Raw genomic sequence first — 26,134 nt, forward strand, 5'->3', positions numbered from 1 at the left:
GCAAACTTACTAACCATGCCTTGTACATTCTCATCCAATTATTGCTGTAAATGATAAACAACAATGGGCCCAGCACTGATCTGAGGCACATCGCTAGTCATGGGCTCCAGTCAGAGAAACAACCTTCCACCATCACCCTCTGCTTTCTACCATCAAGCCAATTATGTATCTAATTCGCCAGCTCTCCCTGGATTCCATGCAATCTAACCTTCCAGAGCAGCCTCTTGCATGGAACCTTAGCTAAGGCCTTACTGAAGTCCATATAAACCTGCTCTCATCAACTTTTAGTCACCTCAAAATAAACTCAATCGTTTGTAAGACATGATCTCCCAAGCACAAAGCCATGCTGACTACCCCAAATCAATTCCCATCTTATCCCTCAGAATCATCTCCAGTAACTTACCTATCACAGATGTTATACCTACTGGTCTGTAGTTCCCAGGTTTTTCTTTGCTGCCCTTCTTAAATAAAGGAACAACATTCGCTACCCTCCAGTCTACCGGCACCTCACCAGTGGCCAACGATGATGCAAATATCTCAGCCAGGGCTTCTGCAATTTCTTTTCCAGTCCCCAACAGTTTTCTTGGATATACCTGATCAAGCCCTGGAGATCTGTCTACCTTCATACCTTTTGAGACATCCAGCAGTTCCTCTACTGTAATGTGGACTATCCCCAAGACCTTCCCATTTATTTTTCCTAGTTCTGTGTGCTTAGTCTCTATTTTCCTGTTGCAGACTGCGTGTTCGAATCAATGTCATTGTGGCCAAGCAGGCACACCACAAAACTTATCTGTCCAACAGGATCAAAGTATGCCCAAACATATAGATACATAGACAACAGTCTGACTATGCACATAGTTATACTGGAAGTATCACCTTTGATCATGTACTCAGTATAAAGTGTGAATAAATATCATCACAAAATTATTCAACATTCTTTGTTGATGAAATGAACTAGCAATAAACTCCGAGACCTTAACCAATAGCATTGTAATCTGTAAATTGTCAGCATCAGATGGGGATGCCCTTGCCTGCATCTCCAGAGGGCACTGTTGAACAGCCTGGTTTTATCTCCACTGTTCCTCTGCCCTGGGGCAGAGAGTGGATGACGGTATGATAGCTTTGGCAGGTAGTGAGTAGCTACCTATCTATCCTGCCTTCATCATTGCTTTAGCAGAGTTCTTCTATTCTATTGCAAGGTGAAGACAATTTGTTCCATGCAAGAAAATAAACATCCAACCCAATTGGTTAGTTTTCTGGGCCTATAATGCAACAAGCCCTGACACACAAGATATTCTAAGCTTTAAGGTCATATCCTCTGGACAGAAACATATAGAAAAATATGGAACTAAAAGTTTCTGAGAATGTATTGCTTCATCCTGTCTAAATTCGATTTGACATAGAGCAGGATAAAATGTCGGCACAACATTGTGGGCCAAAGGGCCTGCACTGTGCTGTAATGTTCTATGTTCATACCTTGTTCCTTGAAATTTTATCCAAAGAATACATTGATCTATCCTCTGCACAATACAAATCACAGAGCTTTTGAAGGGAGTTGAAACCCAAAGTTTCTAACTATTCCAAGCATGAAATTAAATCCATTGCCATACTAGTAGTCCAATTTATATGCTAAAACTCAAGAGGCCAGTGCAGTATTATTCTATTCTCTCAATCCAATTGCACAAAATGAATTTGGTTACGTTAATTAACTTCCCTGGTCAGGCTAAAATGCCGTAATGACATGGCATTATTGAACACAAGCCCTGCCAGTTTCCAAAGCAAGAACAAAGACGTATGAAAATTCAGCCCACATTTGCAATAGGTAATGATTGCTAAGGCCACATCCATTAACCTAACACACTTATTGAAGATTCTAAACCGTATTAAGAGTCTCAAGTCTGAACCAGCCAGAATTGAAGCAGGATTTTTTTTTATTGCCTCAGTGGCACCATTATTAATCTTCACAAGTTTTGTAACAGCCTCACTTAAGTACTTGGGCAACACAGTGGCACAGCACTGCTGCTTCACAGCTCCACCGACCCACGTCTGATCTGTCCGCCAGTGCTCCCTGTATGGAGCTTGCATGTTCTCCCTATGACTACAGTTTTCCCTCCAGATATGACAGTCATGGAGCTGTACAGCACAGAAACAGGCCCTTTGGCCCACCACATCTATGTTGACCATCATGTCTATCTGTACTGATCCAACATGCCAGCATTAAATTCCATATCCCTCCATGCCCTACTCATTCAAGTACCTGTCCAGATACCTTTTAAATATTGTTACAGTTCCTGCCTCCATCTCCTCCTCTGGTAGTTCATTCTGCCAGTAGATACTAACTACAGTGTTGAAAATTTATCCTCTCAGATACCCTTTAAACCTCCTTCCTCTCACCTCAAACCTTTGCCCTCCAGTTTTGGACACCCCTGCAATGAGAAACAGACACTGGCTATCTACCCTATCCCATGCCTCTCAATTTTATACACCTCAGCTATGTCATCTCTCAGCTTCCTTCACTCCAGGGAAAACAGGCTTAGCCTGTCCAACCTCTCCTGATAACTTAAGTCTTGCAATGCTGGCAACATCCTTGAGAATCTTTTGTCCACTGTCTCTCTAGTTTAATCACATCCTTCCTATAGTGTGGTGGCCAGAACTGCACATGATCCTCCAGTTTCCTCCCACATCCCTGGCTGGTAAGTTAATTGGTTACTGTAAATGACTTAGTGCAGGTGGATGGTAGGAGAAACAGAGGGGGTTAATAGGCATGCGAGAGAGAATAGGTTGCATGAAAACAGGATTGTTCTTTGGGGGTTAGCGTAGAGTCCATGGGCTGAATGGCCTCCTTCACCATCACCCTCAATTATTGGGCAGGACTGCAGGCAAAAACTACCACACTGAAATTACTGTCACTGGGAGAGAGTGAGAGAGAGTGAACAAGCGAGCGAGAGAGAAATAGGATTTGGCTGCAGTACTGAAAATGCTTGAACTGATTAAAGACGTGTGGATGTGTGGGTGTTTTTGTCTGTGAGAAAGGGGCTATGTGGGGCACAATTTAGTTTGGATCATTTGTTGATATGTTATGAACAGCTGTAAGGTGGCAAAAGGATCAGATACCTATGGAATGAGCACAACAAACCATAAAGAGAATGGCTCCAAATCTTAAGCAGACATCCTTCAGCAAACCCAAGACATTTAATAACTTCTTTAGCAAAAAAAAAAACAAGCTGCTGGAGGAACTCTGTGGGTCAGGCAGTATTTGTGGATGCAAAGGGGTAATCAGTGTTTCGGCTCCAGACTCTGCATCAGTTCTGAGAGCATAAAGGATAGATAGTCAGTGTAAAGGTGTGAGGGGGAGGGACGAGGCAGGAGTTGACAAGTGATAGGTGGATCCATGTGAGGAGGGATTGATGGGCAGATGGAGCCAGGTGGTGGAAGGGGTGGTTGGAGAAAAGGGGGTGTGCAAGAGACTGCCTGGATCAGAAGGAGAAAGGAGAAAGGAGCAGAGGGGGTGTGAATTACCCAATATTTCCTTTCTCTCTTTCTCCTTCTGATCGACCCAGGTGCTCTTACACACCACCTTCTTTCCAACAACCACCCCCCACACACCCCTCTCTCCCTCATGATCCAGTTTCCCTCCCAAATCTGGTTTCATCTGCCTATCATCCACACACTCAAACCACCTGGTCGTCCATCTCCTCCCCTCCAACTGTTACCATCTGGCTCTACACATTACTTTCCTTTTTTTAAAAAAAAAAGTCAGATTTCTTAATACGCAGTCCTTTGGTTTCTCCACTAATCACCTCCTAGCTTCTAGTGCTATCTCCACTCCACCCTTCCCGACCTGGCTTCATCTGCCCATCAACCTCTCCTCACCTGGATCCACCTATCGTTGGCAAGCTCCTGCCTCATCCCTCTCCCGCACCTCCTTATACTGGCTATCTCCCCTTTATGCTCTCAGTCATGGTGCAGAGTCTCAACTTGAAACATCGGCTATCCCTATATCTCCATAGATGCTGCCTGATCCACCGAGTTCCTCCAGCAGCTTTTTGTTTTTCCCCCTCTAGATCCCAGCTTCTGCAGTCTCTTGTGTCTCCATAATAACTCCATTAGCCTCTCTCAATAACACCCTGATGGTGGCACGACTCACCTCCACATCTCCTGTACCTTTGTGACCATGGGATTATTACCTTGATGGAAGGAACGTTGACCTCTGGAAACAATGCAGCGCATCGCATCACCTTCAAACTACTGTGACAATTTACATTTCCTGCCATAATGGATTTGCTGCTCTTGAAAGTGCTTAAAAGGGGAATGTGCCATTAAGTCCAGTAACAATGGCAGACATGTGAGTGATAAGCGGTTTTTTCACAGGCGTACTCCTTTAATTTAGTGTTCTCCTACTTGCTAATTAAAACATAACACATTAGAACTGCTGAAAACTGCAAGTGAAGCTGGAACAGAATGCTGAAAACTTTTAAGTACACATAATGTAAAAGCTTTACAGCTCATCAGCTGAAATGAGAAGATGCACAAGTTGAATTAGTGGAAGGGAAATTACTAAAATCTTCAGCAACGAAAAGTGGTCCAAAAGCAAAATATTTGAAGTACTCAGTAATTTGTTAACTTGGTTTCTCAGACCTTGAGAAAAAGATCATTCACTCAGATGAACAGTTGGCTCCTCAAGGTCCACAACTCTTTCACAGCTCCACGAAAATTCCTTATTGTTCCAGAACCAAAGACATCCACTGGGCAGAAAGTAGTTGTATTGTGGAGGGTCGTGGCAGTCACGTGACAGTACTGCCCCTACCTGGTCAGAAAACTCACCACTACCAATCAAGGTTTGGACCCGCCCCACCCATCAGTGCATACCTGACCATTGGCCTTTGTGATCGATTAGTCCTTGCTGGCACCAGGCCATTGGGCTTTTTAAATTACCTGGGCTGGATCCCCCAGCCCTCCAGCACTATAAAGAGTGCCACACACACTCGGCTCTCTCTCTTTTGTCTCCGAGGGATGACCCTGCTTCGCTCCAGGCCGAGCACTGCGAAACGGTGCTGGAGAAATCGTTGGTGATGTGTGCACTGTTAAAAGGGTTGGGAGCATCTTAGTTAGTATCCCTGGTAGCATAGAGCCATGCCTGCACTGAGTCAAGGGGTGGTGGGTATCATATTGTTTTTCCTTGATTGTCTGTACCCAGTTAGTTTTTTTTGTGTGTGTTTTACCCCCGTTGCAATTTTCTCACGCTCGCTATCAACTGTGCGCGTGGGTGTGTGTCATTCCTGTTACCCTTTCCCCATGTTTGTCTTTTGTAAATAAATCATTTATCTCTAAGACAATGTTCAGAGTCCTCGCCTTCTGAGACCCTGAATCTGTTCCACAACAGTAGTGAATCGCAAACATTTTTAGCTGAAGCACTGCTCAACAGTGAGAACAAGAACCCGAGAATGGAGGAGCTCAAGAGTGCTTTTCTTCATAGAAGTGGTGGTGGTTTAGGACCAAGTAGGTAGCAATGGAAGTGCGAAAGTTGTTACAAGATATAGTTACTGATGGAGTGTTGAAAAGTAAAAATATTGTTCTTGAGAAAAAAAATTTGTTCAAATCATATTGACTCCAGAGTTAGTTTCTTTAAATCTTTGCATCTTATTTTCCAAACTTACATAAGAGACCACACTTCATGGTTCTCTACTGAAAATAAAATCTCTGAAAAATGCTGAGATTATGAAAGTAGTATGGCTTGGTTTATAATACAAGAGAATATTATTTCTAAATTTTGGTCTAAATTCTTTAGAAATGCAGATCTTTGTGCTACATTTGGGAAAGGGGAGAGGAAAGGTTGGTGGGAAAAATCTGATTTGCCCTCTCAACTTTTATTATCTAAAAGGACTCAACCAAAAGCTTCTCTCCCTTCTCACCACCACTTTTAAATATAGACTGTTTTTCTAAGGCCATTATGTTTTGTACCATTGTTGATGTGCTGTTCAATAGAAAACAATACCTCATTTGCTACAATTAAATGTACACTTAAAGCTCAGAATACTTTAGGGGAATAATTTCCTTTTAAAGTACTTCCTATATTTAATTTAAAAAATCTTTAGTTTCAGAACTTAGTTCATTGAACTTTAATTTGCTCCATTTTCCTAACACCATGATAACCACCAATTCAGATTCCCTTTCATCCAATCTGATGATAATTCTGAAGGGGCACATCTCAAATTGCTCCACAAATGGACACCACTGGACTCTCCAACCCAACCAGTGCTACTTAAAGGGAACATTAACCACTTGTAGGCTCATTATAGCGCTTTTATTTAAAAAAATGTTGATACCGAGGCGACACAGTGGCACAGCAAGTAGAGCTGCTGCCTCAGAGCTCCAGCAATCCTGATCGAAGTTTAAAAAATTTTGAGGCATAGATAGTGTAGACAGCCAGTATCTTTTTCCCCCAGGCTCGACATGTCTAATATTAGAGGGAATGCATTTAAGGCGAGAGGGAGGAAGTTCAAAGGAGATGAATGGGGCAAGTTTTATTTTAGAAACACAGAGTGGTGACTGCCTGGAATGTGCTGCCAGAGGTGGTGGTGGAGGCAGATACTTTAGAGACGTTTAAGAGGTTCTTAGATAGGCACATGAATGGAGGGATAATGACCATGTAAAGGTAGAAGGAATTAGTTTAACTAGGCATCATTAGCTTAGTTAGTTCAGCACAATATCATGAGCCAAAGGGCCTGTTCCTGTGCTGCACAGTTCTATGTTCAATCCTGACCTCTGGTTTTGTTTGTGTGGAGTTTGCATGTTCTCCATGAAATTGCATGGGTTTCCCTCAGGTGCTCCTGTTTCCTCCCACATCCCAAAGACATAATAATTGGAAGGCTCACTAACCATTGTAACTTGGCCCAAGGGAAGAGGTGAATTGATACTGGTATTTATTGGTATTGGTTTATTATTGTCACTTATACCAAAGTACAGTGAAAAACTTGTCTTGCATTCAGTTCGTACAGATCAATTTATTACACAGTGCAGATACATTGAGTTAGTACAGAGAGCATTGAGATGGTACAGGTAAAAACAATAACAGTACAGAGTAAAGTGTCACAGCTACAGGGAAGTGCATTGCAGGTAGACAATAAGGTACAAGGTCAAGAGTCCATCCCAACATACAAGTGAACTGTTCAATAGTCTTATCACAGTGGGATAGAAGCTGTCCTTGAGAATGGCAGAATCTGGGAATGTGGGGAGAATAAAGTAGGAATAGTCTAAATGGGTGATTGACTGTCAGTGTGGATTTGCTGGGCCAAAGTGCCTGTTCCCATGCTGCATGACTCTGAGTCTTTCTCTGGTGCCTTCTCTCATTGTTCAAATCGTCAATTGGGCATGATGTTGCCAATGACTTCCTGCTGACCTTCAGGACCCATGAACCAATTGCATCCAATTATACATGCACTTCCAGAGCAGCCTCTTGAAATGAGATACAACTGGGAGAATGAACAGAGGCCATCCAGAAATGGAGGAGGAAGGTTGGGACTGAAGTGCTTGCTGTTTAAGCAGGCCACATCTACACAGCTGTTTGGAAGCAGTCCTCCCAGTTATACATAAGCAACTGAAGTCTGCCTCCCGCTGCAAGCAGAACTCCAACCACAGAGCTCAGCAAGGACTAGTCAGTGGACATGAAAGAAATGTGATGAACTGAACATTATGTACTGGCTCTCTCTAAACTGGTACTGAAGATGTTAGCAACGTCACACCGTTTGTAATGCAGCAATACAATAGCAAGGTCACTCACTAAGACTTTCTATCTTCACTATTAAAGAGATAATTTAATTTCACACTACTGTACTTCAGAGAATCAGGGTAGAATAAGGATAGGTATCTGCAAGAACTATGTGCTTCTTCGTGTTGCAGAATGCCAAAGCCTGCATACATTTTCCTTTAATGCAAGACAATGCTTAGTATTATAGCGGCAGTTTGCAGCAGTCAGCTGTCTCAACTGTATTTCAGCCATCACAGCAAAGCAAAGAAGGGGAGATGTTCAGTTTCATGGGCTATGCACTGACAACATGGCTGTAGCTCTTGTACGCAATTCAACAAACCTGCTCTGCTATGACAACAAACGTGCTGAAGCCAACATTTCACATTCCCAAACAACGATTTCATTGCCCTGAATGTTTTGCTGTGCTTGGGAGCAACTATCAGGATGCATGATCATCTGGCAACATCCAGCACGACCCCACAATGGTCAAGGCTCGGTTTTTGCTGCCAGTTCTACAGCAAGCTACTGTACAGCATGAGGAGGAGGAAGAAGGGAGGGGAAGAAGCATATTGCAAAGGAACAGGAGAGCAACTGGAAGGTTTCCTGGGCCAACACCTCCAACTGCACCACTAATAAATAACCACACAAAAACTTCTTAAATCATCAGTACACAACTAGTAAACTCCAGCACACAATCAGCAAGTTGCCCTACCATCACAAGAAATATTATGAAACGGACCTTTGATGTTCTCCAACAATGATTTCATTTCCTTGACTGCTTTGCACATCGCATCTTCCCTTTGATGATCATCACAGTGCGCACTCATCCACAATGTCAAAATAAAAACCAACGTAATATTAACAAATGTCTGGTCTCATTTAAGGCATTGCTCACATTGACCAGCACCATCTTCTCCTCAGTCTGGTGGAGAGGGACAGTGTTGGAACATGCAGACGTGTGTCTCCCTTTCTGGTGTGCATCAAGGGCCTCTGACCACTGTAGACATGGGAAATCCCTCTTCTTTTCCACCTCCTTCACCAAGTCTCCACAAAAGTGTCCCAAACTTCTTGTTGCATGCTTACTTCCATGGTCAGCAGTCACCAATTGTTGCATACAACTCATCTCAATGCTGTCAGTTTCTCTAGGCGCCACAAATCCCCTTTCCTTTAAGGGGATCTGGGCTAGCTTTAAGCAGTTAGCAATACTGGATGCCTGTTGATGGATTCAGCCACAGAACAGCAGGACAAGGGCAAACTGCACAGATGAATCATTATTATGAGGAGGCAGTGAGAAGTGGTCTACAGTACACAGTGTGCACTTATCATATTTCCCCATTCTTGTTTATGGGGGTCTATGCAATTCAACCTCCAGGAAGTATTTCAGCCTTCACAGCACATCATTTCACTCAAACAAATCAATACAAATGATATTTTAGGATACCCAAGGATCATGGATGCATCATTCAAATGGACCCTCCCAAAATATGTGGTGCACTCTCAAACCCTAGGCGGTGTAGACTACAAGAACCATGTAACCATCATTTGATCACTATTACATATCAAATCAGTCAGTGCACAAAGACTCATCACACAGACTCTGCTACAATGATTTTCCAAAAATTAAAAAAAATAAACTAAGTTTAAAAATAAGCTTGTGGCCTGGTTGATATTTTCTCCCTGACAAAGCAAATACTATGACTGGACAACGGAAGATTAAAACACCCCTTAAAAAGTTAAATGAACACGATTTGGAAACATATTGTAGTTGTGGCCTCAGTTACAGGACATAAGCATCAGTGAGGAGAGTGGTTAGTAGCAACATAAATCTTGCAGGTGGAAGGAGACATTTTGAGGGTGTGTGTGTGTGTGTGTGTGTGTGTGTGTGTGTGTGTGTGTGTGTGTGTGTGTGTGTGTGTGTGTGTGTGTGTGCTGCAGTAATGGAATGAGGAAAATGGCACCTCACATGTGCAGAGGAACAGTATGCACATATACAGGACAGCCACGTTTGAACCCGAAGTGAGCCAAATTGTGCCAAATCAGGCATTCACAAATAAACCGATAATGACACAATTCAGATCACTTCAAGCTCTCAGTTCACTTCTGCACTCACCCATTTCTATCAGAGGTGAACACATCTACTTTTGTGGGAATAAGATCCTAAAGGTCAGCAATAAAACTATTTATGATTTGATGTCTTAAGTCTGTTTTTATGCCAGACTTCCTGTTCATCTTGTTAGTTAATTACAAAAATAAATACTAATTAACTGCAATTATTATAATTTGTTTGCTGCATATTTTGCATTGTGAATTTGGTAATACAGGTCAGAAAATGCACCGTCTTATTCTTCTTTATAATGTTATATCTATATAATTTCATCAGCATTCTAGACACTAAGCTTATGCAATTAATCCAATGTTCAACAATATTGATATTTGCTACTTGTATAACTGGTTCAAAATTGTCATGAAATAAGACAATTAAAACTTAGTACTTCCCCATAAATTCTACTTTTTTTATTGATTGTATTCATGAAAATTCCACTTCTGGTCAGATATCAAGACATGTGCCTGAAGCATAAATGTGTGGTTATTTTCCTTAATATTTTAATTACCTCCCATTGCATGCCTGGACATAAAAACAAATATAATTCCGAGCTCAATTTACATTCAATTTTCCAAATGTGACTCATTGAAATTTTAACCTTTAATCTTTGTTTCGTTTGTCCAAAGATCAAAAAGCCAGACTTCCCTTACAGCATCACTCATCTTTAATAGTGACTACAATTCAATGGTACTTAAAACCCTGTTAGGTGGCCCATGAAAAGCATATTATAAATGCAAGTCTTTTGTTTTAGCTCTTCTGATTTTTCCTCTGATAATGTCTCATGAAAAAAAGTGGTAGAACTCCAGTAATCTGGCACATTTAGAATTTGTGGTGGACTGGCAGATTCTTCGATCTACCCGATGTTCTCTCTATTAAATGTCCCAAGATAGCTTCAATTTTTTTTTAAAGATATTACACAATATTACAATAAATTTTCCAGTGAATCAGCAAAGTTTAAAGAGAATGCAAGCACCAGGCCCCAGTGAGTGGAAAGAGAATGAGGGAATTGGAGCCGCAGAGAGTTCAAATAGAGGGCAGGAACCAGGGCCCTAGTGATTGTGAAGGAAGCATGGGAGGTGGCGTTGCTGTAATTGAGAATGGAGCACAGGAACTAAGACCCTGTTGAGTAGAAATGAAGTGTGGGAACTGGGGCTCTGTTAAGTAAAAATGGAGTGCAGGAGACATTGCCTGGGAAGCCAGATTCTGAACCATTGGAATGCCTGAATATTTGGAAAGCAGATTATCAGAGTTTTATGGTATTAAACCAAAATGAAGTGAAGTGCACAAAAGGAATTAGTGAAAGCCTCCCTCTTCCTTTACTCAAGCTATTTTAGGCTTTAGATCCTTGTATAAAAGCAACTATTTTTGCTTTAGGACTATTTTGTTGCATTTAAGTTGCTTGCCGCCTTTGCAGACGGGCCTGCTGTAGCACCACTGCCTTCCTTTGATGACAGGACCTTGAAGCTGGTGTATGGATAGGAATAACAGAAAGATAAGGACAGCAAAGCAAAATAGTGGAAGCAGAGGGCATACATCCAGATTTGACATGGTATCTGGTAATAAACAACATTTGAATATTTGGGTACATTCATATGGCAACTCCAGATTCACGGTCCATTTTAATTTTTTGTTACATCTCTTCTCTCACAGGCTCATAGGCCCCCTGGTGGCTGATAATGCCTGTTAGAAACCTTCAAACAACCATCACCCAGTGAGGAATACAAATACACGGGAAGTAGGCAGGTAAAAAGATTTCAGGTGTGCACGTTCAAAGCACTTAAGTTCCAAGAATATTGTTTAAGTGCTTTTGATCAATTATTTATGTTTCCATTATCTTAAACTAATGTACATCATGAAATTATCTTAATAATTATGACTCCCTATGTTTTAAGAACATTCAAAACATTAAAAAAAACAGAAGTTGCATTGAGCCCAGTGGTACCAAATACGCAGGAGAGAGTACCACAGGCAGCCAATATTCTTGCACATGTTTTTGCGCTCCTGATCAAAAATAAATTTCCAGCCTGCTTCTTGCATCACCCCCACATCTCTTAATAGAACATGGAACATAACAGCACAGTACAGTCCCTTCAGCCCACAATGTTGTGCCGACATTTTATCCTGCTCTAATATCTATCTAACCCTTCCCTCCCACATAGCCCTCCATTTCTCTATCATTCATATGTCTATCTGAGAGTCTCTTAAATGTCCCTAATGTATCTGCCCCCACAACCTTTCCTGGCAGTGCATTCCACGCACCCACCACTCTGTGTAAAGAACTTACCCCTGACATTCTCCTTATATCTTCCTCCAATCACCTTAAAATTATATCCCCTCATGTTAGCCATTGTTGCCCTGCGAAAAAGTCTCTGACTGTCCACTCGATCTATGCCTCTTATCATCTTGTACACCTCTATCAAGTCACCTCTCATCCTCCTCTGCTCCAAAGAGAAAAGCCCTAGCTCGCTCAACCTATCCTCTGAAGAAATACTCTCCAATCCAGGTAACATCCTGGTAAACCTCCTCTGCACCATCTCTAAACTTCCACATCCTTGGTTGTAAAGTTTCCAGGGATCAGGACTTCCTTCGTGATCAATTACAAAGAGCAGAGAAAACATAGCTTCCAATGTAAAACAACATTATTTCCAGCATTTGCAAGCCCTAGCCCATTCTAGCCATGATGTGTTGCTCACAAAGGGCAAAAGCAAGCCTTGGCACAAAAATGGAAGGGACAGACCAGTCCTCTATTACACAAACAATCAGACTTTCTACTCTGTTGATTTCAGAATGGTATCGCAGTTAAATGTGTTTGGCAAAAATGCAACTTAATCACAACAACATCCATTCACTTGGCAGAACCGGGGGTAGGGGAGAGCCACTTGCACACTTGTGGCAGAGGTGTGACCCTAAAACTCAACGAAATTGACTGAGATGCCCAATAGTACCCTCAGTGAAGCCACTGTATACATTTCCTCAGAGAGCTCCACAGAAAACTGATGTGACCTATATATTTGTTGTAAAAGTTAGTCCCCAGTGGGCTGTTATCCTGCACCATTCTGGCTGGTGCTCTTGGCCTATTCAAGCTGTTGTTGCAAATTCTTTTTCCACTGCAATGGCCTGGAAAGGAATGATCATGGAAATAGCAGCCCATGTCCCAAGGCAATTTAAAGGTAGCAAAAACAGAAAAAACTGGGAGCACTCAGCATGCAAGACAAACACACCTTGCACAGGTGCTGCCTGACCTGTTGAGCGTTTCCCACATTTTCTGTTCTTGTTTCAGACTGCCAGCATCTGCAGTATTATGATGTTCAATTTTTAAACCCATTAAGGTCTAACAAAGGGTCCCGGACACAAAATGTTAACTGTTTCTCCTTCTACAGATACTGGTTCATAGAGACATCGAGTCATGCAGCATGGAAACAGGCCCTTTTGCCCAACTTGTCCATGCCGACCGAGATGCCCTGCATTTGGCCCATATCCCTCTGAACCATTCTTAACCATGTACCCATCCAAATACTTTTTAAAAACACTGTGATTATACCTGCCTCTACCACCTGTGGCAGCTTGTTCCATATACTCATCACCACCTAGGTGAAAAACCTGCCCCTCAGAACTCCAGTAAATATTTTCCCTCGCACCTTAAACCTATGCCATCTGGCTGTAGACTCCCCTACCCTTACAAAAGACTGTGAACATCTACTCTATCCATGCCCGTCATAATTTTATAAGCCTCTATAAGATCATCCCTCAGCCTCCTGTGCTCCAGTGAGAACGATCCTTCCTATCCAATCTCTCCTTGTAACCAAAGCCCTCTATTCCAGGCAACATCCAAGTGAATCTCTTCTGTACTCTTTCTAGTGCTACCACATTCTTTCTATAATGTGGCAACCAGAACTACACACAATATTCAAGTGTGGCCTAAACAATATCTTGTGCAGCTGCAACATGATGCCCCAAATCTTATACTCAAACCCCTAAGGCGGCAAGTAGGTTAAAGGCCTTCTTCACTACACTATCCAGCGATCACTGTTCCACGCAACTTTCCACTTGATCCATGACCCTCTGTATCATTAGGCAACCATTTGCTGCTAAAACTCCTCCAATCTCCACATTTTCAGCAAATTTATCAGAGCATATCATCATCCACTCATATGCCTCTAAAGAAGTTGTATATATAGATGATTAAAAAGCAGTCAAGACAGGAGCTAATATATAGTATTCTAAAACAGCAATTAAAGTTAGTGGCCCCTTCAGTTCTCTTCCAGTGGTCTGAAATGACAGAAGACTGATGGACATTTTATAACAGGGGTTTTAATATAAAATGGGTATTGTTCACTCCCATTTTCTTTCCACGTTGTCAAGGAAAAGGAACAAAAAAAAAAATCGGGTGAAATATGAAAGAGACGAGTTACCCAAAGCAGCACAATACTCAAATCTGCTATTATCCCTGCTAACCTTTATTTCCATTCCAGGTGTGAAAAAAAAATTTCTAAACTGCCTCTTTCCAATCTATACAACTCCATTGCTTGAGTATTAAGCTTGATATTTGAATCAGTGGACTGGATTCATGATTTGTTTTACTCAAGGGCAGGACTGGGAAATAAACCTCACTGTATGTAGTTGTATACCTATGTTATATTCAATGATGATCATTATTGGATTATATTTTTTTACAATTATTCTGTACATTGCTTTGGAAATGGATGAGTGACCAAACACAAGAGTGACCCAATCATTTGCACTCATAATTACACAGAATTATGAATTTGGACCTCTGTTGTTCATCCAAATTTCAACATCAAGTCAATATACTTATTTATCCACCTTATACCCTGCACTTAAAATGCATCAACCATCTGCTAATCTTTCTTGTGTTTTAGACTTGCTTTGATGTTGACCAAACTACTTTTCAACAACAGAGGATTTTAATATTGTACTATCTCTACCTGACAAAATTCTATATTTTAAAATACAAAGAAAAACATGAATTCACTCACTGCTCATTAAGTAATTTCTAATCAGTCAGCATTCAGAGGATACACATTTGCCTTCAGTTCTTATTTCTCACTCAACAGGCAACTTTGATTTGTGCTATGCCATACATCTCATACTTTTTCCAAGTTGAATAAACACCCTTTGAGGAATTCGTCTTGTTGAACATTTTATCATAAACATTGACATATTTTCATTTTTCCCATTCTCCAGAACTTGAGTTTCCATCTCAGAGATTGCAGGGGAGTGAAATGCAACCAGAATGGGCAGATAAGTTAGGTCACTCTTATCCTCTCGACACACATTAGGCAAGAATGTTCTTTATGTTTGGTCATCAAGTTCCAAAGCAATGCATTTCAAGTAATTGTCAAAAATGTAATCCAATAATGATCATCATTTGAACATATGATGAGTATATAGTGAGGTTTATTTCCCAGTCCTGCCCTCGAGTAAAACAAATCACAAATCCATTCACTGATTCAAATAACAAGCTTAATACCCAAGCAATGGAGTCACGTAGATCAGGAAGACGCCATTTGGAACGTTTTTCTTTTCACACCTAGGATGTGGGTGTCATTGAAAATTTATTATTACCCATTTCTAACAGCCCTCGTGAAGTTGGTGGTAAGCCAGCTCTTTGAACTGCTATAGCCTATATGGTAAAATTGCTCCTGCAGTGCTGCTTGGTACAGAGTTCCAGGACTTTTAAACTCATGAAGGGTCAACAATAATTTCAATTCAGCCTAGCTTGTACATGACCTACTTTATCTTCCCATATGCCCTTATCCTTCTAGGTGTCAGAGGTCATGGGTTTAGGAGGTTCTGTCAAAGATATCTTGGTGAATCACTTACACATATTCTGCAGATGGTACACGCAGCAGCCATTTAAGATGAAGACTCAAACAAACTGCTTTGTGATGGATGGTCTCAAGCTTCTGAATGTTGAAGAGAAAAGGCAAGTCTAAGGGAGTCAATGTTCACCTCACCCTTTTATCTTCTGGATCATAGCACTGTGTTATTGTCAGTGGAGTCACAATGTTCCGACATTCCACAATGCAAAGTTTTAAACATATGGCTTAATTCAAGGAAAGGAAAGATGCACATTAATCTTACTGACAATTTATCTTACTCATCCACAAGTATTCAGAATAGAGGAGGAGTTCAACTGAAAGCAGTAATAATCACAGATAAAATATTATAAATGGCAGATACTTGGACATAAAAAAAACATTTTTCACATTTGTTGAGTTCAGAGTTTAAGATTTCAAGGTTATTTTTAATCAAATATTTCATTAATAATAATTGAACATAACAGTTTGTTCAAAAATCAACTGCATTGATCAGTACTTTTCTCAAATCCCTTGTTTATGTCAAAGCTTAAATGCTCTTATGATTACATAATATCTTTCAACTTAACTGATCAAATATTGGTCCTAGTTCCATTTAATCCCAATATGAATTCTTCAATACATTTTAATTGTAAATGTGCCCTTTGTATTGTCATTGCACAATGATGAAACATTAAGTGCCTTAATCCTTTATAAGAATTTAGTATTCTTGTAACCTTGGCTAACATGGTTCACATTATCAACTCCATTATAAAGGGAGTATATGGAGCTGTGGCCTTTAAAATATTTATTGCATTGTATTCTACTACAATAAGAAACTGTTATATACTTTTACTTTAGTTTATATCAGTAGTCAAAATACCACCCTGTTTCTCGAGGGTTAAACAGGATTTGTTATTGTAAGAAAATACTAAAGTGGTAACCTGGCAACAACACGACTTGAATTGAACTGGTGCCTACCAGAGATCACATGATGCAAGGATAAAGCATTACCCTGGGGTTAGCAATCAACTTCAATAATTTGAAAATTGTATCATATTAGCTTTAGTCTAATTAACGGCACATATGGCAATACAATGATCATGATTTTCATTTTGCACTAAATTTAACTTGTAGCTATACATTTTCTAATAGGCAGTTTTGTAAAGCATGTATGTGTTTGGTTTGTAGTCAGGAACCTTCACTAAGAATATTAATCTGGTAGTTTTGATTCTTCAAATAATAAACTGCACCTTTAATTATATCACACTTTCTCTTCTCTGATCACAGAGTAAAACTAATTGCGAACAAAGCTCAGTGGCAGCAGATGCAATTTATTAAATTTTAACATGCACATGAGATTGAGGGGCAAAACGATTTTGCAAGTGTTAAACAGAAAGGTATTTTGGACAAGCTGTGCAATATTGTATTAATTTCCTTCTGAATTTCTACTGATTCTTGAGATGACTACTGGTAGCGGTTAAACCATCCAACTGAAAGCTAATCGTTAATAGTTACTTCTTTTCAGATCTAAAAGAATGGAACTGAAGCAGTTTATCTATACAAATTAACTGGTGGTGTATAATATTAAATGCAAAGGAGGAAACAAGATTGCTTCCAGGCTAGATATTTCACATAATTTGAAATAAAAACTTTGTAGGTGGCAAACTGTTGTAAGGCTATCAGAAAATTATTTTGTAAGCTGGTGCAAAGCAATATACTCTGCCACTGATTTACACATTGATGATCTCTGATGTATGCCAATTGACAGCACAAAAATGGCAAAAACAAAGTAGAAGCAGAGAGCTGTAACTTCAAACTACCATCCCTTTTGCATATAGCATGCATCTCCAAAGGGCTGGGACACAGAAAATTTAGAGCAGGAATAACATATTCCAAAGTAGTTATTGGGCCAGATTGTGCTGCTTGCCAGCCAGTGGTTCTGCAAAAATGTTGGCAAGCTGAAGTGCATGGGCCAGCTCATTCTCACTTCCGTCCCTGCATATTGAAGAGTGGAAATTAGGAAAGGGCTGGAGGTCTCTTCAGCATCGGCACATGAATGTGCAGAGAATGGAGGGATATGGATCGCGTGTTCGCAGAAGGGATTAGGTGTCATTAGCTTGATTAGTTTGATGCAACAACATGGGCCAAAGGGCCTGTTCCTGTGCTGTACTGTTCTTTGCTCTATGTCAGATGGCAGTGACTTTGAATGTGGTTGCCAACCCGAACTGTAAAGATAGGTGCAGGTAAATATATATTTTTTTTAAATGTTTTCAATTAATATCTATCATTTAAACATGTTTTTAAGGAAATTATCAGAGACATTTAAAAACAATTGAAAGGCCTGTGTGAGCTGTTGCAGGGCATCAAGGTGTTCCAAAGGCAGGGCCTCAGGACCAACTGCCTGAGGCCCAGTCACCACACAGTGGCTGCTCCAGTTCGTGGGATGAATGCAGCAGCAAGACGGAAGATACTTGGACCTACAGGGGTGCAAAAAGTGTGGTCACTGGAACAGCACAGGAAGTGAGTGCAAGGAGAAAACTGGTTTGAGCACAATCTAGCACATTATATGCTGGTCAGCAGTTGCAACACATTTGGCCAATATATCATGAGTGCGAGCACCAAGCCAGGTGTTAGCTCCACAATGGCACATCTAGTAGAGCTGCTATCTCATACCGTGTTCATTGCTGAACCCTGGTATGCACATTCTCTCTTTAACCACATGGGTTTACTTCAGGTGCTCCGATTTCTTCACACATCCTAAAGCCTTGCGAGTTAGTAGATTAAATCGGCCACTATAAACTGCCTCTAATGCAGAGCTGAGTGGGAGAACCCAAGTGGAGTGGAGGGGGAGGTGTGGGAGTTGATGGGAATGCAAGCACTATAAAATAAGCGTAAATGGGTGCTTGATGCCGTGGACTCAGTTGGTTGACAGATACGTTTCTGTGCTTTATGATTGTGACTCCAAGCTGTAATCAGCAATAGTTTCAAAGGATCTGGTAGGAAGACTCATTCAATAGTTTTATGGGGTAGTTGTACAGGTTGTCTTCAGCTATAATTTTAGATGGTGCAACCTTTTGCCTTCAGGATTAGCAAACTCAAAGCACACATTGGAAGAGGAGGGTTGGTAAAGGTCAGGCCGTGTGACAGGAGCAATGTGGCCATCTGCTGACATTGATACTTTTCTGCAGGTGCAGGTTAATGTGTCCCACTTTGACAGATAATTAATATTGCAGAAACTGTTCTGCTCAAAGGAAGTTAGAAGAACAGATTCAAATAGCAACAGTAAAATGTGTAAACACTTGATAAACTGTAATGTTGGGTGGATCTTCAAATATATTTCAGTCAAGGATAGGTTTTACTTTTATATATTACTGCATTAAGGAAATTCAATTGACTGTACAATCACAATACAGGGACTTGCCTAGCAATGTCCACCTGAGTACTAAACCACATGCAGAGCCAAGAGATCTGCTCTGAAGAGCTACCATGCAGTAATAGGGCTACTGTCAAACTATTGGTGTTCACCAGTTATGACCTTTAGCCTGCCTGCATCTTTTTCCAGCTATTCCACAAGATGGGTTTACTTCAGGTTCTCCGATTTCTTCACACATCCTAAAGCCTTGCGAGTTAGTAGATTAAATCGGCCACTATAAACTGCCTCTAATGCAGAGCTGAGTGGGACAACCCAAGTGGAGTGGAGGGGGAGGTGTGGGAGTTGATGGGAATGCAGGTTACAAGCAGCCTCAATAACACTTGTGGACTTAAGCCAACTTCCATCTTCTTCTTGGCATTCTGCAAGCAACTGGTTAAGCAGTTGGAACCAAATTTATTTGATCTTGCAAAGTAAAGCAGCATTTGTTGGGAATAGTGCTCGTAATGCTGTAAAGATTACATCAGTTACAGAGATGGTCAAGGAATAATCTAGAATACTAATCTGCCTAACTTCAGTGAATTGAGGAAGAGCAAAGTAGTTTTGAACAGACAAGAACAGGAGCAGGAGTAGACCACCAGCCTCTCAAGCCTGCCCTGCAATTCAATATGATCAAGGCTGATCTATGCTGGCCTCAACTCCTCTTCTGTACCAGTTTCCCAAAACCCACGATCTTTCAATTATTTAGCTGTTCACCTTAAGTATATCTAATGATCTGGCCTCCACCACCCTCAGAAGGCAGAGAATTCCAGAGATTCACTGCCCTCAGGGAAAAAGAAATTTCTACACAATTTCAGGCCAAAAAACAATGACGTTGCAAGGGTTGGGAGGGAGTTGGTGTCTCTTTAAATGGAAATGGTTCAAGTATATTCACCCACAAAACCAAGCTCATTTGCAGGGGGAGGGGATCCAGAATGAGAGAGAGGATAGCGAGATGGAGGGTAGAGGACAGGTAGGAACTACACAATTTCGGAACATTAATACGAATGGAGAGAGGAGAAATGGGTTAAAAATCCTATATCTGAATGCACGGAGTGTCAGGAATAAGGTAGGCAAGCTTGAAGCTCAGATACGAATGGGTAAGTATGATGTTGTTGGGATAACGGAGACATGGCTGCAGGGAGATCAGACCTGGGAAATGAATTTTCAAGGGTATACATGCTATCATAAGGACAGGAAGGTGGGCAGAGGGGGTGGGGTGGCCCTGTTGGTGAGGAATGAGATTCAGTCCCTTGCAAGGGGGGGACATTGAATCAGGAGAAGTAGAATCAGTGTGGATAGAACTGAGGAACTGTAAGGGCAAAAAGATCCTAATGGGTGTTATCTACAGGCCTCCGAATGGTGGCATGAATATTGGGTGCAAGCTGAATAGTGAGTTAATGTTGGCATGTGGCAAGGGTAATGTCACAGTAGTTATGGGGGATTTCAATATGCAAGTGGACTGGGAAAATCAGGCTGGTACTGGACCCCAGGAAAGGGAGTTTATAGAGTGCCTCCGGGATGCATTCTTGGAGCAGCTGGTACGAGAGCCGACCAGGGAGAGGGCTATTCTGGATTTAGTGCTGTGTAATGAGCAGGATTTGATAAGAGAACTCGAAGTAAAGGAGCCATTGGGAGGTAGTGACCATAACATGATAAGTTTTTATCTGCAATTGGAGAGGGAAAAGGGCAAATCAGAAGGGTCAATTTTGCAGTTGAACAAAGGAGACTACGGAGCCATGAGGGAGGAGCTGGCTAAAGTTGACTGGGCGGGCATCCTAGCAGAACAGCAATGGCAGGTATTCTTGGGAATAATGCACAAGGTGCAGGATCAGTTTATTCCCCAGAGAAGGAAAGACTCAAAGAGGGGAAAGGGGCCATTGTGGCTGACAAAGGAAGTCAGAGATAGCATTGTGTTAAAAAGGAAGAAGTATGGCAGAGCCAAGCTGAGTGGGAAGATAGAAGATTGGGAAATTTTTAAGGTGCAGCAGAATTTAACTAAAAAGGTAATTCGGGAAGAAAAAATGAGGTACGAAGGCAAGCTAGCCAGGAATATTGAGGAGGATAGCAAAAGCTTTTTTAGGTATGTGAAGGGAAAGAAGTTAGTTAGGAACAATGTTGGGCCTTTGAAGACCGAATTGGGTGAAATTATTACGGGAAACAGGGAGATGGCAGTCGAATTTAATAAGTACTTTGGATCTGTCTTCATGGGGGAAGATGTAAGAAATCTCCCAGAGGTAAGGATGGACAAAAGGCAGAGGGTGACAGAAGAACTGAAGTGGATTGACATTAGGAAAGAAATGGTGATGGGTAGACTAATGGGGCTGAAGACTGACAAATCCCCAGGTCCAGATGGTCTGCATCCCAGGGTACTGAAGGAAGTGGCTCTAGAAATTGTGGATGCATTGGTGATCATTTTCCGATGTTCCTTAGATTCGGGATAAGTTCCTGAGGATTGGAGAATGGCTAATGTTATCCCACTTTTTAAGAAAGGAGGGAGGGAGAAAACGGGGAACTATCGTCCAGTTAGCCTAACATCTGTGGTGGGGAAGATGCTAGAGTCCATTACTAAGGATGAAATAGCGGCATATTTGGATAGCAATGATAGGATTGGGTCGAGTCAACATGGATTTACCAAGGGCAAATCATGCTTGACTAATCTACTGGAGTTTTTGAGGATGTAACCAGGAAAATAGACGAGGGAGATTCAGTGGATGTTGTATACCTCGACTTTTCAGAAGGCATTTGATAAAGTGCCGCATAGGAGATTGGTGGGTAAAATTAGCGCTCATGGAATTGGGGGGCGGGTGTTAACATGGATAGAAAACTGGTTGGCGGATAGGAAACAAAGGGTAGGGGTGAATGGATGTTTCTCAGAATGGCAGGCCGTGACTAGTGGGGTGCCACAGGGCTCGGTGCTGGGACTGTAGCTGTTTACGATCTATGTTGATGATTTAGATGAAGGCATTGTGAATAACATTAGCAAGTTTGCTGATGATACAAAGTTGGGTGGCAGTGCGACATGTGAAGAGGAAGTTAGGAGAATTCAAGGTGATTTGGATAGGTTGGGTAAGTGGGCAGATACTTGGCAGATGAAGTTTAATGTGGATAAGTGTAAGGTTATCCACTTTGGGAGCAGGAACAGGAAGGCGGATTATTATCTGAATGGTGTGGAGTTAGGTAAGGGGGAAATACAAAGGGATCTAGGAGTCCTTGTTCATCAGTCACTGAAAGTGAATGAGCAAGTGCAGCAGGCAGTGATGAAGGCTAATGGAATGTTGGCCTGTATTACAAGAGGAATTGAGTACAAAAGCAAAGAGATTCTTTTGCATTTGTACAGGGCCCTGGTGAGACCAGTCCTGGAGTATTGTGTACAGTTTTGGTCTCCAGGGTTAAGGAAGGATATCCTGGCTATAGAGGGCGTGCAGCGTAGGTTTACGAGGTTAATTCCGGGGATGTCGGGACTGTCTTATGCTGAGAGGTTGGAGAGACTGGGATTGTACACGGTGGAATTGAGAAGACTGAGAGGGGATCTGATTGAAACATACAGGATTATTAAGGGATTGGATAAGATAGAGACAGGAAATATGTTCCAGATGTTGGGGAAGTCCAGGACCGGGGGCATGATTTAAGAATAAGGGCTAGGCCATTTAGGACAGAGGGGAGGAAAAACTTCTTCTCCCAGAGGGTTGTGAATTTGTGGAAAGCACTGCCTCAGAGGGCAGTGGAGGCCAATTCTCTGGGCACTTTCAAGAAGGAGCTAGATAGGTTTCTTATAGATAGGGGAATCAAGGGATATGGGGACAAGGCAGGAACAGGATATCGATTGTTGAGGATCAGCCATGATCTCAAAATGGCAGTGCAGACTCGAAGGGCCAAATGGTCTACTTCTGCTCCTATTGTCTATATCCTCTTAATTGGAGTGTGAAGGCGATTGTTTTTAGTAAGGTAGGGTGAAATATTGTGGTGATTATCTCCCTCCACATGTAGCTGCAAATAACTTGCCATAAACCAAAAGCAGATCAGAAATGGGGCTCTGATGAAGACCAAGTCCTCAACAGTGGATCAGCCAGAAGTGGATTCCTTGGCTTCCAATAGCTATTAAAGAGGATGAACAGTCAGAGATCTCTAGATGCCTGAACTTTACCCACTACTGACAATAAATCTCCTGGTTGTCAGGAAATTGCAGTCAATGCACACCAAATCCCCCAGGTTGAAAGAAATTATCTTGAGGCTTCTATGATGGGAAAAACATCTTATGAAACTTTTTGTGATGGTCCAGTGGAGACAGGGACAGGACTCAAAGACACATCTGTTCATGGGTGGTGGTGGATGGATGGTTACCTAGCACATGGATTGGGATGGACTGTAATTTTGGAACTTGCTATTGAGACCTACTATCCTTGTTAGGATCTTCTCTGCTTACCCCCACAAGGGAGGGACTGGAAAAGTTGTCATAAACTTAGGCAGCTTTACCACATCCAGAGGAATTACTCTTCATATACAAAAACACAGGAGAGCAATGACTTCCAAAAGGTGAGACATTCCTGCTCTACAGATAACAGCAGTAAAATACAACAAGGAATAAAAACTATAATTGCCAGGGAAATTGCAAGATATAACATCAACCTCACTGGTGAGACAAGGTGTTCAGCTGAGAGGAAAACCCGCAGTGGGCAGGTGCATCATGCAATTAAGAACAAATTTGTCAGTCCAATTACAGAGCTTATTGTAGGAATCAATGGGGATCTTCAGACTCTTTGTTTCAAGCTCGGAGAAAGCAAGCTACTGATGTAATCAACACACATGCCCTTGCACTTAATGCTGATGAGATTGTATTGGAAGAATTCTACTCTGACCTTAACTGAGTTCTGACCAACATTCCCAAGGAGGGCAAGGTCATTCTCCATGGAGAATCCAATGCAAGAGTCAGGTGTTCATCAGGTTTTTGGAAAAGCACTACTGGGAAATAAAAGAGCAGGCAAGGCAAATTCCAGTGGCATATTCCTTCTAAGCTAATGCATTGAACGTGGCCAGGTCAATATGAACACCATCATTAGATAGAGTGAGAAGTACAAGACTACATGGAGATTCCTTTGCTTCAAACAGAAGCACCTCCTTGATTATGTTCTTAAGAGCTCAAGATCAAAAGGATGTTTGTATCACAAGGGCTATGCATGGAAATGATGGCTGTTGGATATAGCATCAACCTGTTGGGTTCATTAAGAATATCCATATCATCTTGAAACATCATAGCCAGGCAAAATTAATGTTAAAAAAATTCAGCACCAACTCCCTCCACAAGATGGTGACCCATGAAGATCTTCAATAGCGTCTCCAAGAGAAGTTCCTGCCATACCTGCAGGAGACAAGGATAGTGAAAATTTCTTGAACAGTTTAAAAGTCAGTCATGTGGCACGGGCCGAGTCCATTGGCTATGTCACCCACTAATCACCATGATGGTCATATTCAGGGTTAGATCAAATGAAAGATCCCCATTACATACATCAAAATGATATTACCATCCAGCAAAAGTCAGAGTCATACCAGCATCTCAAAGCTCAAGGAAGATGTGTGTTATCAGAAATGAGCGACACCAAGAAAAGGCCTGGGAGATTGAGATTATATACTGATAAACATGACATGAAGATTCCCTGCAGGCTGCATAGCCCATTTATGGACCTAGCTCTCACGGCCTCCACACTACTTTAAGCCAAAGATAGATTAACACTCCTTAAGGAAAGCAAAGCCAAAGCTTGATGGAAGCAGTGCTTTGAGGCATTCCTAAACCATGAGCTCACTGTGAAGGATATCATTATCCCTCAAAAGCTCTAAAAGAGAATATCTTGCTAACGATCCACCACCTACCCCAACCCGTGAAGAAAATTATACCTTTATACTGATCAAGAGCAACCTGGTTGATCTATTGATGATATCAAGAGTCTGGAGGATTATCACCAATGATGCTTCCCAAAGATCCCATGTATCAAATGGCTGGAGGGCCGCCAGTAATGTCCACATCTTCAATGTAAGTAATGTCACCAGCATTGAAGCAATCACTCACAGGCAACAACCAACTCCACTGGATTGGACATTGTGTTGAGATGCCGGGTTTTCATTTTGCTTCCTTAAAGACTACTCCTGCAGTTAAACTCAGTGATGGTTAAAAAAAACTGCAAGGCACACTGAATGCATGTCCTCAGGGAATACACACAAGTATCATAAACTAGGAGGAGAACCAAAGCAGAATTGAGGCTGATTATGTGTCCTCTGTCAGGCCGTGGACTGCTTCAAGGAGTAGAGCTCTGCTTTGGAAACCATAAAGAGAAAGAAAGAAGGGAAAGAACCCACACTGCCAGCAGCAGCAGCTGACCAACAGGTACCTGTCCGCATTTCTGTGGGCAGAGGTGAGGGTTCCAAGATTGGACTCCCAAGTTATCTCAGAATCCGAAAGTAAACCTGTGTTAGAGATTGTCCCTGAATCAGGGGATTTCCAATAACTGTTCAAACACAACCAGAGCTACTTAGAAGAAGCTAGAGAGAAGAATGATCCAGAAAGGAGCATGCAACAGGTATCAGCTTTCTAAATACACGGTAGAATCAGGCTGAACATAAAAAGTACTGAGAAGGAGGAAAAAATATAGATAACACAAGAATAAATTAGCAGTTAACATAAAAATGAGTGCAAAGTTCTAAGAACACTAAAAATTTGTCAGTGGTCCCAATTAGAGACCAAACTGGAGGTCTATTGGTGGAGGCAATAGATATGGTTGGGATACTAAATGAATACTTTCCATTGTGCTTATCAAATGATATCCTGCAATGCCATTATAAATAAAGACACTGTTAGGATGCAGATACTAATATGGGTTAGTTATTCAGTCTGGATTGCCTGTTTTACAACAGACAGTACTTGGAAAGGTATTGACTACAATCTACTATTCTTCCTTAAATAGTTATTTTATGCCAGAGGACTCCAGGATCAGAATTATTACAATATTATTCAAAAAATAGAAAGAGATACATTTGGAAATCACAGGCCAGTCAACTTA

General features: G+C 41.5%; 1 protein-coding gene across 2 annotated transcripts in view; it reads right to left on the reverse strand.

Annotated features, from left to right (window-relative positions):
• pde1a (phosphodiesterase 1A, calmodulin-dependent) overlaps positions 1-26,134 on the reverse strand; it is a 411,318-nt gene that overhangs the window by 262,527 nt on the left and 122,657 nt on the right. The gene's annotated exons all lie outside the window — the stretch shown is intronic.

This window comes from Pristis pectinata, chromosome 1 (assembly GCF_009764475.1).
Source record: "Pristis pectinata isolate sPriPec2 chromosome 1, sPriPec2.1.pri, whole genome shotgun sequence".
Lineage (NCBI taxonomy): Eukaryota > Metazoa > Chordata > Chondrichthyes > Rhinopristiformes > Pristidae > Pristis > Pristis pectinata.